We start from the raw sequence: 18,448 nt of genomic DNA, 5'->3' as shown, positions 1-18,448 counted from the left end.
AGACAACAGACTTCAGACCATGGATCACAGCATCCTCCGAACAGTCCATCAAAGTACTATCTTAGCCTCGCAGCAAACTACACAACAATGATGCAACAAATGCTAACCACGTTCCAACTACAAGTCGAACAACTGGCCACTGGTACAGCAACAAAACTGCCTCTCCCGCAAGCGCCAACCCAACTTCGATCCGCCAGCCAAACCCCCAGTAAGCCGCACCTGTCTGTCCAAGGTAGTAGCGACACCGACAGCCAGGACAGTTTCCCACCCCTTAAGAATATCCATGGCCTCCATTAATCCCTTTCCTCCTATTTCACACAGCCTGGAAATATAGCAATGGAACTGTCGCACCTTTTGCCATAAAGCCCGCTCCTCCTCCATTACATTCAAATGCACCCACACTCCCCTATGTGATCATGCCTGCAAGAAGTGGGAGCCTCTCCTGTCAAACCGCAAGCCTGTCACACAATACAAACCAATCCCCAATTCTGAGTGGCATCCCTCGTCACCAAATTCATCCCCGCAATCACCCACACGCTGGAACAAGACGAACTCCACCACATCCTGATCGAGATTGTTCCTCAAAAGAGTAGAAAACAGAGCACTTTCATTCTCAACGTTTATAGCCCCCCTAAGCAGAAGCAGGCCTCGTTTGGTTATCTCGTCTCGGAATGTCACCACTTGGCACAGCGCAATCGTCTGGTGGTCCTGGGAGACTTCAACGCCCCCCCCCCCCCAAACACATGGGCATACCGCAAAGATATGGCTAAAGAATCCCCCCCCCCTCCCCTACAGGACGCGCTAGATGCACTGGGTCTAAATCTCCCCACCGACTTCAACTCACCTGCCTAAGCAACAGCATATCCATGATACCTGTCCCGATCTCACTTTAACCTAGAACATTCCACGAGCTGCCCAGACCAACTATAGGTGAGGCCCAAGGAAGCGACCATTTCATCCTATCGATCAGTATCGTGTCCCCCTCAACACCGAAAACCAATGGACACCGTCCGCATCGCGGACTGGAACAAATTCGAGCGACCGCACCCCAATCACCCTCCATAGCAGACATAGCAAAATGAATCCAATCCATATACGAGCATCACTCCAAGCACACCTGCAGCCTCCAAAGCACTGAAGAATACCCCTCAGCTGACAACCACCTCCTACCACCTCTGGGAGGCACGGCGCGGCCTCCCGCGTATATGGCGACGACTTAAGTGTGCACAATCACACACTTAAGCGCCGCATAGCACACCTCACGGAGCAAGCCCAAGAATACGCCTCCCAGACGTCCACCCAAAATTGGTTCCGGTTTTGTGATTCTCCCAAGGGTAGACTAAGCACATCCAAAACCTGGACCATCCTCAGGGGCCTCCTCAACCCGGACACCACCAAAGCCGGCACCCGTTTTACCCTGCAGACCATAGCCCACACCTATAAGGGTTCCGATCAAGCTCTGCTCGACGAGCTTCGCGCACAATACTTTGGTACCTGCCCCCCGCCCCCAGTCATTGCTCCATACACCGGACTCCCCAACCCAGAATTGGATGCCCCCATCACCTATGACGAGGTATATGCCGCTGTGCGGTCGGCCACCAAGTCTAGCGCCCCGCGAGCTGACAAAATTACAGATGCCATCGTACGTAACCTCTCCAGCGAAAACATTCAAGCCCTCACGACATACCTAAATGAGCAACTATAAAAAAGATAGCGAGCAGGCACGGTATCCCGGTCGTTTTTTGCGCCCCGAAGAAACTCGTGAGCCTTTGTGCTAAAGTAAACAGACCAACAGAGCGACGAATCCCACAGTGTGGGATAGCCCACGAGACAAGATTTGTCGAGTGTGATAGGAAAGTAGTGTACAACGTGCCGCTAAAACGTTGCAAGCAATACATCGGACAAACCGGAAGATGCGTAAACACAAGACTCATGGAACGTGCCAACAAGTGTGAACAAATCGCCCAGACAGGCAACCTGCCTCCCCATTGTCACCATTGTAAAGTCTGGCAGAAAATTTGAGCCACGTTTTGGTGACACAACAATCTTAGATCACGCAAAAACACAAACAGAAAGAGAAATTAATCGAAGCGTTCAAGATTAGGACGGCCGGTACAAGAAATTGCGTCAGCGCTAAGTCATTAACCCTCGAAAATAGCGAATTTTTGTGACTGAGTTCTTCGGGCTGAGCATTTGCACGGGTAATGGGTTCTTTTGCCTGTGGGGCTTTCATTTTTTTTTTCATTGCAACCAAATCGTCAGGACATTCTGTGTTTCACATAAAAAGCGTAACCCATCCTGTAATAAAATTCACGCTTCGTCTGCCGCCGTCCTTGCAGTGTGTCTTGTCTAGGCCAGCGCGGTTCCCACGCGACGTCCTTCCACTTCGCCATCTGGCTCGAAACCCAATGCCTGAATATGCCCTCTCCCTCATCCATTCTTTTCCTCTGAAGACTCCTGCCTCCTACAGCGTCTTCAAACAAACATCTATCCCACCCTCCACTATTTACATCGCTTACACCCAACCCTTTAGGAAGACAAACGTCCGTGGTGCGGTGACATCCCAACCCTAACACATATCAAATGGACGTGTCCCCAAAAACCTCACCATCTAAAGCAGCGTAATGTGACCCTGGAACTGTGGGAGGTGAAGCTGACCAGCGCCCGCCTCGATCGACGACCAGGCAGATTATAACTCCTTCTCATCGCCAGAAGGTCGGCAGAAGCCTCCAGAGCCCTGGACTGAGGGCCCATCCACATGCGTCCCAGCCACCATCCTCTTCAACAAAAGTTTGCTCACTCACTCATCCCATCCAGTTACGCGCCGTTCTCTACTGGTCGTCTATAGATGGTACTATAGTTTGCAATGTCGCGGAAAGCTGGGCATGCACGAAATCGTGGAGTATGGCATGCAAGGAATAAAAGCTGTTATTAGCCTAGCGACGTTCTGTCGCATGTGCTCGCATGTTTTCGCCCGTCAAGTACCCCGCACACAAACTCGCCCAGCAAACCACCACTATATGTAGAGTCACCAACAACGAGCAACAAACCACACACTGCCGCAAGATTAATGCTTCAAGCCCCGGCACTACTGCCCCCACCCCCTTGTGCGCGTTAGCCACTGTCAAAAGCGTCACGAGAGCGCGGGGCAGCCCCCAGCAGCGCTCAGGAACTTGTACGCTCGCACGCAACGACGTTGCCTGGGAGATGCTATAATCAGGATTCACTGGTATCCATGTCTCGCGAAAAAGAAAACAGGTGGAATTTCAAGCGCCCAAGCAGGCACTATAAGCTATACAAGAGATGCCGTAAAGGAGGGCTGCTAATTGATTTATATCACTTGGGGTTATATACAACGTGCACCGACATCTCCTTACATGGGCTCTTTTCCATTTCGCTGCCACCTGGTCCGCGCCCGAGATAGAGTGGCCGAACGTCGCATCCACTGATCCAGTATGTCAGGTGAAAAATAAAGAAAAAAACAGTGAGGTGGGGCGCGCCGAGCATTACCTAAAGCCGTCATTCCAACATTTAAAGGACGAATAAACCAAACATTTCGCGATGCGTCCGTGTGCCGCGTGTTCTTTTCAGTCTGATTTAATTCACCCGACTTTCCCCGCTGCGACGAGTGGAAAATCGGTTGGCGAAGAGTAGCGGGCACCCGCGAGCGTGGTCGAGATAAGCCTCAAGCGGGCAAGAAAATGAGAGCGCTGAACCCTTTGCTGCTCCCCCTCGCCCCCCTTTCTCAGAGTCCCCTCCGTTTCCTTCCACGAGAAGGGAGAGAGCGATAAAAAAATAGAGGCCCGAAAGGAATCTCGTCAACACGAGCGCTGAAATGTCGGACAGAGTAGAAAGGTCGTTTTAATGCATGCGCCTTGGCGGAAAAACGTCACGAGAGAATTTCTACCCCCCCCCCCCCGGTAGATCTCGTTTCTGTGAACGGTCAAGTGCACACTCGTTGGTGGGAGGGGTTGCACGCGTACTCGAGGAATGAAAAGCAATGCTGAGGTACAGTGAACTTGAATAGTCGAGTCGTCGAAGTTGGAAAAAATAAGCCGGGCGCGCGCGAAGGACGAAGGGGAATCCAAGAGCAATGCGGTGTGCAGCCTTCTCGTGTAGGAAAAAGAAAAAAAAAAGAAAGAGCTTGATTTTTCCTCTTCGATTGCTTTTTTGAGACGTAAGACGCGTCGCGAGAACTGTTTGATTTTTCTCGCTTTTTTCATCGTTCTTTTTGCTGCAGCGAATAGCTCCATGGAGTCTCTCTTTATAGTGACAGGTGTACAACGGACTTTTTCTGGAGAAGGGTTTAGCAACGCCCCTCACAGTCGGCTTTCACAGCGCAACCGTTCCTTCTCACACAAAAAACAACACTCACAGCTGTGGAGAAGAAAGTGCCGCTGTTGTGCTTGCGGTGACCACTCACGCGCAGAGAGGCACCGCGGCGCGGCACTGCCAGTTCTTGAGTCAGCCTTCCCGCGGTCGTCACCCGCTCTCGTTGGTAGAGTTTTGTTGATGAGGGCACGCGTACCGTCAACCGGTTCGGTACACTGGACAGACGTGGCTGCCAAGCGCTGGTTACGCCATTGGGCACCGTCACTGGAAGGCCGCAGAACCAGAGAGCTCCTTGGCAGCAGCTTTCCGCCCGTTTTATACACTCGGTGGGAGCTTAAGACCTACATAACCAGCGCTCTTGAAGTTATTTATTCCACAAATATTTAAATTATTTTTTTTTGACCTTACGTAGACGTTTTTCTCTTACTATTTAGAAGGCCATTGATATTTCGAGAACTGTTCGCGTGTAATTAACGGCTGCTTTAGAGACAGTGCAGTAGCGGAGGCTGATTCAATCTGGCACGGGATTTCTCATCAGTCGTCGGAGACTGCGTGACGAAAGCGCGGCGGCATCCCTCGGCCCAGTCGCTGGCACGGACGCGGCAGGCGAGGTAACAGCCGTCCGCCGCAGTCGTCTCCCAGCCGGATTGGGCGGTCAGCCCCCGAGGCGCGCTCCTAACGGCGGTGTGCACGGGCCGGAAGCACAGCGGCGGCGTACATGGCGGGTCGACGGCGCAGGAGGAGTCGTGACCGCTAGCGCGGGAGCTCCGCCGCCGCATTCTTTCCAAAAATATACGCAGCGTCGGATGGCGTCAAAGCGGCGCTCGCTCGCGCGCCTCTCTCGCGGCGGCGAACGTGCACCTCGCTCCTCCGACAGTGCCCCTCATGCACGACTCGGCCAGATGGTTCTGCAGACCTCTTCCCCTCCCTCCGCCTACCGGCCCTCCACTACGGAGGCTCCTCCTGCAGCTCCTTATGCCATCTACCACAGTATGCGGCGCGCGAGGCTGGTGCAAGGGTCATGTCTGACTGTGGGGGGAGCGAAACGCACCAAGACCTAATTCGGTGGCGTCACTCTATCCCTCTCTCACCCTCTACCCCGCTGCTTCGTCTCTTTCTGGCGCACGCTGCCTCCTCTGGTTCATGTGGCGCGTGCTTTGGCACTGTTGACTCCTTGTTTTCATGCGACCATCCAACTGGCTGAATTCGTGTTTGTACACAGTCTACCTGTACTTTTTGATCCGTCCCGCCAAAGTGAAACGTGAATGAAAAAAAAAGTTGGTATTATTCTGGCTTGTTCGAGTGAAATGGACTGCCCATTCATTAAATAGCAACGGTATATCGTGCTCGTTTATAAACAGCCTTCCTTACAGATGCCATTTTTTCCTCTCGTCTTAATTACCACACGACCAGTCCCGTGGCCACTCGGGAAAAGGCGTTGCTGCAGACGGCCCAGTCAGTGCTCTGCGAAGCTGCATACCCTGTGGCTGCATTGACGGCTGAGCTAGCATTCGGTCACTGTTACTACACAGCGGACGGTTGCCCAATGGCGACCCATCGTCACCAAAGCGTGCGAGGACGCAGAACAGGGCCGTCCGCCTCAGCGCGTCCGCCGATGGTGCGGAAAGGCGCGCGTCGAAGGATGCCTTCACCGTGAGGAACGAGGGACAGCTGCTCCTGGCGTGCCCCGTGGGGAGGCGTCCGCAGTGCGGGCTTGGCCGCCCGCTCGGCCGATGGGGCACAGGCAAATCCGGTCCGCCGCGCCGAAAAAATTACATCTCCGTTCGTTGGATAGTTGCTTAGAGCAACGCTGAGAGCAGCTCCGTCTAATTATTGCTCTCAGTAAAAAGTGGTTCTCAGGCTCTTTCTGGTCTCTTGCGTCGGTCTCTTGCCACCCTTCCCAATCAGCTGCCTCATCCTACACCGTGGTCTCTCCCAAGCTTGCTCCACCCGCTCCTTCAAGCGCCTCTACCACTGCCTCCAGGGATGCCCCACGCCCCGTGCGCCCCAGCGTCGACTCGGACTCTTCCGTTTCATTCCACGCCTCCGAACCCCCGGGAGCCGATCATGCCAATGGCGGGCACTGGCGCCCGGCCGATGCCAAGAGCGCTGTGTCGACCTCAGTTATCCCACCGACCTGTGTTGTGCATTCCGGCACACATACTACGGCACAGTCCTCTTATGAGCTCGACACACAGCATCTTTCTGCCCTCGGTCCCACATCCGCTTTTCCTGCGCTTGGACACCTGAGAGGCCGCAGTGGCGCAGTTCAGCACTCTGGCCTTCTGCAAGCCCAGACGCTTCGACTTCATCCGAGCTCTGCTTCCCATGACCTGCGCTCTGTGCCTCAAGTCCAGCTCAGCGCCGCCCCTTTCACCTGCAACTTTCGCGCACAACAGTGTCTCCTTCCCGTCTCCCAAAGCTTCCTGCCACCGAGACACTTCTGCTTTCAACCATGATCTTTTATGGGTCACATCCCAGCGCGCCATTCCTCACGTGAGCAGTGTGCCGTTCGGCTGTGCCTATTGGGACACCCATATTCTGATTTCATCCTACTGCCCCGTAGCCCTTCTTCGGCCACCGCCCTTCAGCCTTGTCCGCCCTCCTGAGGCCTGAACCCAACGCCGGCGCCCCACTCGGATCATCGACTTTCGCTGCCCCCTGGACATTTTGTGATCGCCCATATCTCCAGGCCCTTTACGGGACTTGTAAATAACTCTCTTCGTTTTTTTTTTCTTTATCGCGCATCGCGCCGCGCTAGGGGGGCGGGGGGGGAGCATCTGTAGCGGCGCTGATGAAGATGAAGTTGCCGGGCCTGCCTCGCGCAAACCAGAAGCTCTCGCTCGTGCAACAGAGAACGATTTCGGCAACCGACCCGGCCAGCAACGTCAACAGCCTACTCCGCCGGCTCACCAGCCGCGGCTACCGAGACTCCAAATAAATGTGGTTCACCCTCCACAGATCATACATTAGCTGTTCAACTAGCATATGCAGTTTTACAGCTAATGTGAGCCGCGCGGCGAAACTGGAACATCATAGCTAGTAGTCGCCTACAGACCAAACTGGAACACGGTATGCTTCTCTCGTTTCTAAATAATTGGTAAAAGTGAATTAATAAACTTTTAAAGCGCTGAAACTACGTGAAAAGTTTCAGTTAAAAAGTTTTCGAGGCATGAAAAGAAGCCCTGAGCGGAGAATGCAGGGACTGAATAGATTGCCTTAGTCTGAACGTTTCTCCCACGCGCTCATGGAAGTCCACGAAACCTCCGAAGAGAAGCTGGAGGCTAGTCCGTGATAGGGATTGCAGCCTAATACACATAAACTAACGATGAGACATTCATGCTTTCGCCTTCACAGCACGCAAGTAGTCCTAAGTGCCGTCTGTATTTTTTTAGAGCCCGCTTATCCATTGTAAAACCCTCGTTCCCCTTCGCTTCACCTTTCTTACGTCGCATACAGCGACGACGACGGAGTGAGGCTGGTGGTGTATCGTGTAGCTGTATTGTGGGAACGCTAGCGTGACAGCCGACACTCGCCAGAAACTCGTGCGCCGCGTCGCTGTTCTTTTGTTTGTGCATGCGTCACGCCTATCCGACACCACGTAATCTCGTTCCCGGGCGAGGCGACCTGGTAGCCTCGCTCCCATGCGTCGTCTGCAAGACGCCCGCCAATAGAGAGGAGGGTGTGACGTGGGTCACACGGGCCGTCCTCACATTTCAACGACATACATCCAAACAGACGGAATGGCTAATGCGTCCTTCCCCAACACCCTCTAAATACTTTCTTCAGGCCTCTCCAGGCCCTCCTTTCCACACGCGCTACGTCACGCCAAGTGTCCGGTCAGGCTGCTCACCAAGCGCGGCTCCGCTCCGCTCGGTTGTCTCCCTCGATGTGCTCGCGCTTGCCCGGGCAAGCACAGACACGAACGCAGTCTTGCAGTGAGCGTCTAGCTGCTGCTTGAGTCTTTCAGCCTGGCGTTGGGTGCATTTCCGTTCGCTCCTCGCACGGCTGTGTCTGTTTCGTGTGGCCGTTTCTTGTGTGGCGTGCGTACCTGTGCTAGCGCACGAATGGGAAACTGATTGCCTGCCGTGTAGCGAGTGCAACTTCGTGAAACATGGGCCGGTGCTGTGTTCCCGGGTGCCGCGGGAACTACCAGAATGGTCCCAAAGTACGTGTTTATTGCTTCCCAAGAGACGAAGTACGAAGAAAAGCCTGGTTGCGAGCCATTCCACGGAAGGATTTCACACCTACAGAGCATTCGAGGGTAAGACTCTGAAATATTGCTTAATAGGCGCTGGTAATTATCTTAGTTGTGAGCTGTCGCTCCCGGAAAGGCATGCTGTCTTTGTAGGCAATGATATCACTTCTTACACTTATGTATGAATTGTCCAGGAAGCATTTAGTTCTGTGGATGTGCATAAGGCTTGTGTAAAAGCTGTGTAAATATGTAAAAGCTGTTCACTATTCAGACTCTTTTTACTTAGTGTTTTAGGCAATGGAGAGTCATGGCGAATGGCCTTGCTTCATTTTCTCGTGCAGGTGTGTGAACTGCACTTCCACGCAGGCGACTTCATTACGACGTTGTCACACCAAGATGAACTGACAGGGAAAATAATAGAGGTGAAGCGTGACAGGCTACAGTTGAAGATTGATGCTGCGCCTTCTGTTTTTCCAAACTGCCCAAAATACTTGTCCTCAACGCCTGGACGGAGTGAATCGCCAGAGACGAAAAAAGCAAGAAGGGAAAACGCTGCTTTGCAGGAGGCTATGAGGAAGTCACTTCAGTCTAATGAGCTTGAACAGAAAAGAAACAAAGTTTCATCTTACGAGGAGTTCAAATCTAAGTTGCCTGGAATCTGCAACACGAAATTCTGGACCGTTTCTGTCGATGAGCAGTGCGTTAGGTTCCTTCTCATCGAGAATGATCCTTCACCTAATGTGAAATGCGCCTTGGTAGTTCTCCCTGATCTGTCACTTTCTGTTTTCTTGAATGGAGTGAAGCTTCTGTCGCTTCCTTCAGGCAGGATTCTGCCAGCTCAAGTATGCGACACCTCCAGCCTGTCCTTGCTGCTAGAAGAACTCGAGATAGGCTTGCATAATATACCTGAGGTGACGAAAGAGTCGAAACATACTAAAGTATTGCAGTTTGTCGGTTCACTGCTTGCAGACCTCATTGAGGACAGTGATACGACGAAAGAACAGTCTTCTTTGCTGAAATTTCTGGTTGAGCAGATAGAGCTTCTCCTCGCGAAACAGCATGTGTATAGCGCAGAGCTGCTGGTATTCGCCAGTATTTTGAATTCAATTTCTCCTCACGCATATCACTTCACAAGAGCTGCATCAAGAATCATTCTGCCCCATCCTTCCACACTGCGCCGTGTTTGCTCAAATTACAAAGCTGACCCTCTTGTGGAGCAAAATCAACCGCACTGTCTCTCCTACATCCGAGAACGAGTCAAATCAATGAAAGACCACGAGAAGACAGTGACCCTGATGATCGATGAGATCCACATAAAACCATACTTCGACTACAAAGGGGGCACAATAGTAGGATCGTCGGTTCATTCAACGGAACCAGCAACAACAGCCCATGTGTTCATGGTACAATCACTCCTTTCTGCAAACAAGGACGTCATTCACATATTACCTGTGAGCAAACTGAGCGCAGAAATTTTGCACGAGCATGCTAAGAACATAATCATTAATGTTGAGAAAATGGGGCTCAAAATTATCGCTGTGATAACGGACAACAATGCTCTGAACCGCAAGATGATGTCGTTATTTGCTACAAGTCCTCAGGTGAGCATTGTCTATCCCCATCCAGCCGATAACGCTCGCCCTCTTTTCTACGTGGTCGATCCTGTGCATCTCTTGAAGTGCATTAGGAACAATTGGATTAACCAGAAAAACCCTGGAACATGCCTCTATTTCCCTGAAATGGACTTGAGTGGAGCAATGCCCGAAGGGCCTCCTCGTATGAAAGCTGCTTCTTTCGCAGCTGTGCGGCAGCTTTATTCTTCAGAGAAGACGTCGCTTGTGAAGGCTGCTTACAGACTGAACGCAAAAGCCGTGAATCCAACCTCAATGGAGCGGCAAAATGTAAAGCTCGCTCTCGACGTCATTAATCAGTTTGTTTCAAATGCCCTCAGGACACATGGTTCCGCGTTCAAGATTCCTCAAGCTGAGTCGACTGCTCTTTTCATTGACGTTATCCTCACATGGTGGCAAATAGTCAATGTTAAGACCCCTTGCAAAGGCCAGAGGCTAAGGGACAGCATGCAAGACCCTGTAAGGTCTGTTGATGACACACAGTTAGCTTTCCTGAGCGGCGTTGTGGACTGGTTGGACGCTTGGGCAAGAATAAACATCACCAGTGGCTCGCTGACGAAAGAGACTCACAGTGCTTTGCGACTGACATGCTATTCTCTGGTAGAACTCTCGCGCTACTGCTTAGAAGAACTTCACTTCAAGTACGTACTGCTGGGCAAATTTCAGACGGATGCGCTAGAAGACCGGTTCGGCCGTTACCGCCAGCTGGCAGGATCACAGTACCACATTTCCGTGCGTCAGCTCTACGAATGTGAGAAGAAGCTTCGTCTTCAAAAACTTTTGACATTTCCACGCGAGGAAACAGAGTTTGAAGACGTAAGTGAGGATCTTGTCCCATGCAACTTTTCTGTGGCTGTCAGCGACGACGATATTACACACGCCCACTCTGACATGGATGCTATTGTCTACATTGCAGGATACGCTGCTCATGCTGCTTTAAAGAAGCTTTCATGTTCTGCTTGCTTCAGCACATTGGTGATTGAAAATCGAGAGATCGAAGCGGAAAATACTGCCATGATAGCTAACCTGTCGAGAGGAGGGCTGAAGTTTCCCCAGCCATGCACAGTTCACATGGTACTGATGACTAAACTAGTTGCAGAGAAGTTGTCTTTTGGAGCAACCGCGGAAGATTTTCTCTCCTGTAGAAATCAACGTGGTGTCGTGATTTCACAGACGATTTCCCTCCTGGACGAACACGACATTGAGACATGTGAAAATGGCCACACTGCACAAACTCTCCTGCGCTTGGTAGTACGCGTTGCAACCAACGTTGTTCTAAACAACTTTTGCAAACTAAGAAATGATGCCATACAAGACAATGCGCAGCAGAAGGCCGCAGCCCGGAAAGCAGCAACGCTTAAGAAGAAGTAAGTTTTATTCCCAAGCAATAAAAATGCTTTGCGCACACTTCATTGCTGGTGTCTCGTCGTTTTTTATTGTAAGGGTCAGATTAGCTGTACAAATACTCAACAGCGCAACATTATTGTGAGTGTCATTATTGCTGTGTGTGAAAGCTTTAAGCAAAACACAATACAGAATAAAACTAACACAATGCGCAGTAGACGGTGTTTTTTTTTTTCAATGTTCACGAACTTCTACTTTAACAACTAGATATACGCATGTGCGGTCTGTGCGGATGGATTTTACCGCACGGCAGACATCATGTACGTGATAGAACCTAATAATTAGATGATTAATTGAAATTAACTAATCAATTTTTTATTATAATGACCAATAATGCGAAATTGGCGGCCGTATGCTAAATTGTTTATTATAAAAAACTGTATTAGCAGCTCGAACTTTCTTGACAATAAGGTGTTCTGCAATAAAAAAAATATATAAAGCAGATAAAATGATAGCCTAAGGCGCGCACAAACTAGCGAATTTCTTTTCTGCAGCAACGACAAAAATGAAAATGAAGGAATCACTTATAAGGCAGCTACGTACGGCAGTACCCGAATAGTGCAGACGGGCGCGGCGCGCTGAAATCGCGGAGCGCGGGGCCTGCACGGTCCCTTGGCGTGACGTCACGCGGCCGGTGGAGAGGCCTTAGCATTGAGAGGGTGTTGCCTTCCCCCACAGCACCCGCGCCTGCTCTTCTGTGACCGATGGAAAATTACGGTGGGTCGTACCAACTGGTACAGGACTACGAACACAAGTTCAATCAGGAAATGTTCGGCAACCCGGGAATACAAAAAATACAAAAAATAAACATTCGTTAGCAAATTTTTGAGAACGTACTGGGGCCGGTAAAAAAAGGTTTCTGACAAATAGTAGCTCTCTTCAACATGGCTACCCTAGCTCGTTGCACCTGTTCCGCGAAGTGTCGAGGAGGCACCGCGAGAGTGCACCACCAGTTCAAGTTTCGTTTAAAGATGTCCGCTGCTTTCGCGAAAAAACCGTCAGCATTTCGAGCGGTCGTTACCCTGAATTAAGGACGGTCATCGCCAAGTTCATGCACTTATATATACCGTGAGGGCAAGCGAGTCACGAATTCGGGCTGAACTAAGCCTGTACTTTTATTAAATGAATATGGCAGCGCAGGAACTCGCGCAGCATTGGGAAAACGGATGAGAAGGTGTGGGTTTTCCTTCAACTGTAGCGGCGGGGGTAGCCAAATAAAAGAGATCTTATGCATGCAAAGTTCAGCCTGAGGCGAACTTTCGTTGCTTAGCCTACACCAGTCGCAAAGAAAGTGCTGTTGTTCATAAGTTGCCTAACTCCTTTCTTTTTTAGTGCGCTAACAAAAAAAAAACCCCAAAATCTCAGGTTTTGCCGATGTTTGTTTGCACGAAGCCTCTGACAGGTGGCCCGCTGGTGTGGTGGCAGCCTGTCAGCATGCTTTATGGACATAATACCATAACACGGAAAAACACTTTATGGCTGCGAGTGGGTTTGGAACCCGCGGCGGCACGAAGAGATCAGCTTCGCTGCCCACAGCATTAGACCACTGTATACGTTATCACCGCAGCCGAACGTGATTCGTGTTTAACTGCCAGTCTCTCGCGTTATCCTTTGAATGTCGTCGTGTTCATCAACTTCCATCCGTGCACAATGGATCAAGAACACACTGCTATCGCACTGTCCTCTTAAACCGAGCCTCTAACCGAAACCGAAGTGTAAACCGAAGTGCGAGCGCACCTAATTCGCATTTGGCCTAACCACGCTAAATCATCCGTCATTTTCCTTTTTGTCCAGACTTTAGTGCGAATATTGTAACTGACAAAATGTTTCGGCATCTTCGCTTCAGGGTTTTGTCATTTAAGCAACCACTTCGAGTGACTTGGTTGTAAGGAGCTCAAGTTTCATTTAACGCCACCTTTTTACTATATCCGCGGCTGTCAAAGCTATCTTCTTGGTAACTTTGCCTGCCGATGTAATGTAAAAACGCATGTTACGAGCACACACTGGCAAAGCAGCCTTGTCGGTGTCTTGTTATGAAATATGACGTCACTCAACCCATGATCGAGGGACGAATGAGAAACAACCGTTCTCATAGCAGGCGGATGACAAGGAGCGGCTTAGGAGTGGTTGGGGAAGAACAGGCGATGACGGTGTGGAATGGGCGCAGCCTATATGGCCTGTATTTATAGGAAGGTTGATGTCTTCCTACTTGACCCCTGCAGCCACTTTAATTGGTGATTTTCACAGAATCGACGCCACATGACGGCGGCGCCGCGAAGTATCAGCGCGCATGGAAAAAAAAGTAGTTTGCTCCGTTGCGAGAGTGGATTGCCAGCACATTCATATATATATATATATATATATATATATATATATATATATATATATATATATATATATATATATATATATATATATATATATATATATATATATATATATATCTTCGCTGAATCAAAAATTCCTAAAATAGGCCTTTTCAGGTATGAAGGCGGCTTCTGCGGCACAATAATACCTATGTTGGCGGACATCAGAAAACATGTACATAATGTTAACTATTTAGCCGCTTAACTAATTTCTGATAATTAACTTTATAGCTATAACAGTTAGACTACTAACAGTATAACAGTACTAACAGTATACCGATTAGCAGCATGCTAGTCGGTATACGTATTGCTTGAAGGTAGTGCTGAATGCAAAAAATTGCACTTCTAGCTTTGTCGTTCACCTGCTGTGCAGGAGCATTCATCATCCATGTCACTAATTTCAAATATTCTCCGTAGCGCGCGTCGACCGCCTACCACTCCACTTTTACGCCGGAGGTTTTCAAACTACACGCAAGTGATTTCTTCCTTACCTCTCGTTTATTCGAGAAACGACAGCCTTCTCGTCTCGAGGTTATCACAAGCGGAAAACAAGCGCGAGTTAACCTGAAATTATCGAACAAGCGCGATTCCGCTTAGTCTCCAGAAGCAGTCCTTCGTCACGCCGCCATATTAGCTCATTAGATGCCCCCCCCCCCCCCCCCCCCCCCTAGGTTGTAAAAATCGCTAACAGGCTTCGACTTAGTCTCTGACCCTCAGTCACTTAATCACTGTTCATCTGGTATCTGAAAAAAAAATTGGAACAGTTCACCTTCTCACTTATGCCGTGTAAACATAAAGCAAAATTTAGGCCCAACAAAGCGTTAATATCCAGACTATACTATTAACCGGTGAGCGTGAGCAGTGTTATCTACAATCTTATGTGATTAACACATATGCGCATCACTAATGATGTACTGGGCGATTTGGCCAGCAGTGTCCTGCTGATGCACAAATGCACAAAAGTACAAAAGTGAACCACTTCTGTACCACCTACCCCATTTTCCCCAATTCATAGGAAAACTGGTTTGACGCAACTGGCCCTAACGTTGGACGGAGCCTGTGTTATGCACTTTTTTTTTTTCATTTGCCGCCAACGGACCGACCCGCCGCGGTGGCTCAGTGGTTAGGCGCTCGGCTACTGATCCGGAGTTCCCGGGTTCGAACCCGACCGCGGCGGCTCCGTTTTTATGGAGGAAAAACGCTAAGCGCCCGTGTGCTGTGCGATGTCAGTGCACGTTAAAGATCCCCCGGTGGTCGAAATTATTCCGGAGCCCTCCACTACAGCACCTCTTTCTTCCTTTCTTCTTTCACTCCCTCCTTTATCCCTTCCCTTACGGCGCGGTTCGGGTGTCCAACGATATATGAGACAGATACTGCGCCATTTCCTTTCCCCAAAAACCAATTAATATTATTATTCCAACGGACCACTTTTGTAAAAGCGCACTTGGTTACAGGTGGAACAAAAGGACGCAGGGAATAGCGTAATGAAAGATAGCGGAAATGCTTCTCGCACAATGAACCCAAGGTGTGTTAAGCCGGTGGTGGAAGCGTTCAAGGGCAGTTTGAATGTACGCTTCAAAGTAGCTACTCAGGTCTTAGTATATTACTGCACTTCATAGCTAGTGCACCTTTGCAACGGTTGTTCGTCAGTATAGACACGAAGTGGGCACAGTTCCCCTCTCAATCCATATACGATTCTCGTTTTTCCTGAAATGAGTAAAGACGACGCAACGCACAGATTACACGTGCTTTTCTTGCTCATGTATTTTGTTCCGACTTCTGTGTGCGCTGAAGCGCAAACAGCAATTTCGTGCAAAAGTTAATTGGAACACCTGCCGCATTCCTGCGCATGCGTCGAACACATCTGCCACAGTAAAGCGCCTACGGCTGACTGCGCTTTGGCAGAGAGGAGCGAAGGCTGGGAGGTCATCGGTTCCATCTCGCGGAGCCGAGAAACCGCGTCGTTTAGGCGTCGCTCTGCTAAGTCACAATGGCTAATGAGGGCTTTTAGGCGCGCTTCGCAGTCTCGCCTGTATAATGAGGCAAGTGGGAGAATTCCTCAATTTGTGTCCAGCTGCGTCGCGCTCATTTCAAAACAAAATAAGAAAGGCCAGCCGAAGCTTCGATTCACGACCATGAATCTGCGGCTCCGCTGAGCCTTTTGATCCGTCATGCGCCGATTGGTCACACGTGCGACTTGCATGCCTTTTATCGAGACGGCATCGACCTCTCCTGACTCACTCGCAGCGGCCGCCTAGCCGCCCCGGCTGGCCCCCAACAGATATCTCGCACGTGACGGCGGTGAATCGGCGCGGTCTCCCTGCGGCCGGCCGTTCCACGCCTGTGGCTCGCCCCAACAAGGCGCGACGCTGACTGGCCACATTCTCAGAGCCGGCCGCCTCTACGGCGCGGCGGCGACAGAGCCGAAAACCGCGGCAGCGGCGCGGTGTTCTAATCGAAAGAGGCGCCGGACACCGGCAAACCAGTTCTGGCGGCCGCTCGCTTCTCCCACGTGACTCTACACCAGTGCCTTTTTTCTTTCTCCCGCGTGGGGGGGGGGGGGGGGGGGGGGGAACAGCGGCGGCGGCGGTGTCCGAAGGAGATGCCGAAGGTGCGGTGAAAGTCATCTGTCGTCTGCTTGCCTTGCATTGCTTGACTATTTTCGCAGAAAAAAGCAATGCGATCTCGCAAGCGGCGCAAAAGTTTGAAGTTAGTTGAACAACTTTGCTTAAATCCACAGTTTTTACAGCGAAACACCACGCGTACAGCACCAAAACATATTTATAGGATTATAGCAAGCTAATATTAAAGCGCTGCGCGCACTGCAGTCACATTATTCTGGCCAATATGAACGAAATCGAACATATGTAGGGGGTAATGAACTCTGTTATCAATACAGGAATGGTTTGCCAGGGCTTGCTAGATTGGTCTATATACTAACGTTCGAGAATTAGGCTAGCAAAACAGTTTGCAGAATATTTTGCCTGTATCGGCTAATGCACATGCAAATTTTGAGATTTTTCTCGATAGCAGAAGTCAATGAGTGTCTGAAAGAGATATATCCGTCATGCTAGTAACATTCCATACCGGATCGTTTTGCTGACATTCCTATCTGCATTAATGCATTTTATTTTGATATGCATCTGTGTGTACAACCATGTCTATCGCAAATGCTTGTATTTTACAGTTGTGTATTTACTGTATGTGCTCGAACTAGCCAATGTTTTCTTGAGTAAAGGGAGGAATTTTTGCCCTACGTTTCTCTCTCTCTCTCTCTCGATGTAAATAGAACATGTGTGCGGCTAAATGTAACCACGTTTTTAACAACTGAAGGAGTGTCCTAGGCGCGTAAAATTGGTTCAGTACTGCTGAGGGTCGTGTGGCCTACTCTGCAGTATCTATTCAAGGCAAAACTTGAGTTTCAGTCCGGTGTGCGTATATGACATTGAAGTGACCTTCGCGCTTGGAGATTTCATAGCAACAGCTTTAAGTCAGATAACAAGCATATTTTGACTATGGCCAATGCGGTGGTGTCTCCAAATTTGACCCGGGTCGTTTCCGAAATGATGCCCATCCCACCACCTAAATTTGACCTTCACTGATTTGGACCAAAATCTATTTTCAGGCTAATTGCAGTGTGCTCGATGCGATGACAGTCTCTAAATTTGCCCCGGGCCAGCCCCTAAATTTGACCTCGGCCGATTTGGACCAACCATAACTGAGCGTCCAACCATATTGAGCGTGCAACCATAAGTGAGCGTGCCCGACACGATGAGGACCTCCAGATCTGGTCCGGGCCAGGCCAAAATTATGTCGCTCGACCTTTGGTATAACCATGATTAAACCCTGCCTTTCTTTTTCGCACTACACAGTCGATTAATTAATTAGTTTAGAATGACTAGCTAGCTTTTTAAATATTAACTTCTTGTTCGCAGCAAGGTACCGCCCGAGTAATTTTTTCTTCAAGCTCTAAAAGATAGCGCGAGAAATCCAAATACACAACAGTGGTGCTACTTGAGCGCAACAGATGCAATTTCGCTTATCGTATATCCCGCGCCCAATGCAAACACTAAACTAATCGGAGACTCGTTTACCTGGAACGCCTCGTATATTGCCAAATGAAATAAAACCGTCGTCCGCTCTCTGTTCCTTGGCAGCGGGCGCTTTTCGGGGCGCAAGACGCGTGCATCTCCCGGCGGAGAAAAGAAAAAAATATGGGGGGGGGGGGGGGGGGGGCTTCTTTTTTGCGCCCGCGCACCGGCGCATCGCCGCCGCCGAAGCCGCAATAGGGAGAGAGAGAGAGAGAGAGTAAACTTTATTGTTCCAATTGAGACGTTTGGTTGCGTGCCCGGAGACTGCCGATGTCTTCCAGGCTGAGCGTGGTTGGCGCCCCTAGTCCAAGGCACCACTGTCCCTGGCCATCCGGCATGCGTGGCTCACTAGGTACCTTTGGACCTTAAGCTGGCTGCTGGTTAGCCGGTCCTCCCACTGCTCCGCATTCGGGTCTTTATTATTTC

The sequence above is a fragment of the Amblyomma americanum genome, chromosome 1 (genome assembly GCF_052857255.1).
Source record: "Amblyomma americanum isolate KBUSLIRL-KWMA chromosome 1, ASM5285725v1, whole genome shotgun sequence".
Classification (NCBI taxonomy): domain Eukaryota; kingdom Metazoa; phylum Arthropoda; class Arachnida; order Ixodida; family Ixodidae; genus Amblyomma; species Amblyomma americanum.
The sequence above is the reverse complement of the archived record's forward strand: the minus strand, read 5'-3'. Positions refer to the sequence as shown.